This window comes from Bison bison, unplaced genomic scaffold, assembly GCF_000754665.1.
Source record: "Bison bison bison isolate TAMUID 2011002044 unplaced genomic scaffold, Bison_UMD1.0 scf7180017864331, whole genome shotgun sequence".
In the NCBI taxonomy this organism is placed as follows: Eukaryota; Metazoa; Chordata; class Mammalia; order Artiodactyla; family Bovidae; genus Bison; species Bison bison.
In genome coordinates this window covers 59,975-61,383 of record NW_011494903.1, presented here as the reverse complement: position 1 = coordinate 61,383, position 1,409 = coordinate 59,975, and positions in this window count along the sequence as shown.

Below are 1,409 nucleotides of genomic sequence, written 5' to 3'. Positions count from 1 at the left end.
ATGTGACTGAGGAGTGGGCCTTTTCAGGGAAGTGGTTGAATGTGCAAACATTTCCTATTCACATCTCTCTGGAACCCAGAAAACAAAGGAAAGCTATCCTTTAAAGCACGGTTTTCCTACTTTCTCACTCTATTTTTCCTGAATCTGATTCCTCCTTACCTCTCCCTCCCTTTCTCTTTTAGACCACTAGGAAGACAGTTTACTGTGTTGTCCAAGTTTTCATTTAACAGTTTCTCCCGTTGACATTTGATAACATCTGCACTGGTGTACGGGCTTCCCTGGTGGCTCAGACGGTAAAATGTCTGCCTGCAATGTGGGAGACCTGGGTTCAATCCCTGAGTTGGGAAGATCCCTGGAAAAGGAAATGGCCACCCACTCCAGTACAGGTGTACACTGGATATCTTGTTGCTACCAAGAACTTTAATGCCTTTGGCCTGCTTGGTATTGTTTCAGGAAGGACGCCTCTATGTATGAATAACTCCTTCATAAGGCTAAAATTTCACAAGGAAACTTCAGATTTTGATGTTACTCTTCCCAGTTGGCACTAGTGGTAAAGAACCTGCCTGCCAATGCAAGAGACATAAGAGATGCAGGCTCAATCCCTGGGTCGGGGAGATCTCCTGGAGGAGGGCATGGCAATCCTGTCCAGTATTCTTGCCTGGAGAATCCCATGGACAGAAGAGCATGGTGGGCTACAGTCCATAGGGTCACAAAGAATCATACGTGACTGAAGCAACTTGGAATGCACACACACAATTTTACTGGGCCCTTGCCACACGTATCGTCATCCCTGCCTCTAATCTAAATACCTTCTTAGAAAAAAACCAGCTATTACCAGCTATCAACAACTTGCTGTGAATTAGAGTGTCATGTCTTAGTTGCTGTAGGGCTCAGATAAAAATGGCTTTAATGGAGTACAAGGTACAGGTTCATCTAGTACAGGAGCTGCCCAGAAAAAAAACCTGGAAATGACCACCAGATGTCAGTGCAATCATTAAAATACTGGTATAGCTCTGGTTTGGTCAGAAAAGAACTGTCTGAGAGTTGGCAGGGCAAGAAGCATTAATTCATATCTACAGCTAGATGCTGGGAATACAAGATTCAACCGAGATTTCTTAGTTGATCAGATCAGATCAAATCAGATATTCTCTTTTTACTGCATATAGTCAACTATGCTTTTCTTATTATTAAATCAATTACATGGCAGTCCCTGCCTTTAAGGAGCTTATTGCCCTGATGTGTGAAAGTTATCATTTCTTTTTTGAAGCAGTGCCTCAGGTTAAAAACAATGAGGAAATATGGATTCTGGTCCCTCCCTCATTAGGATGGCCGTGTAACTTATAGTGTGACTAAGACCCTTTTGAAAGTGGAATGGTGGTAATAATTACTCAGGGACAATAGGCACATAC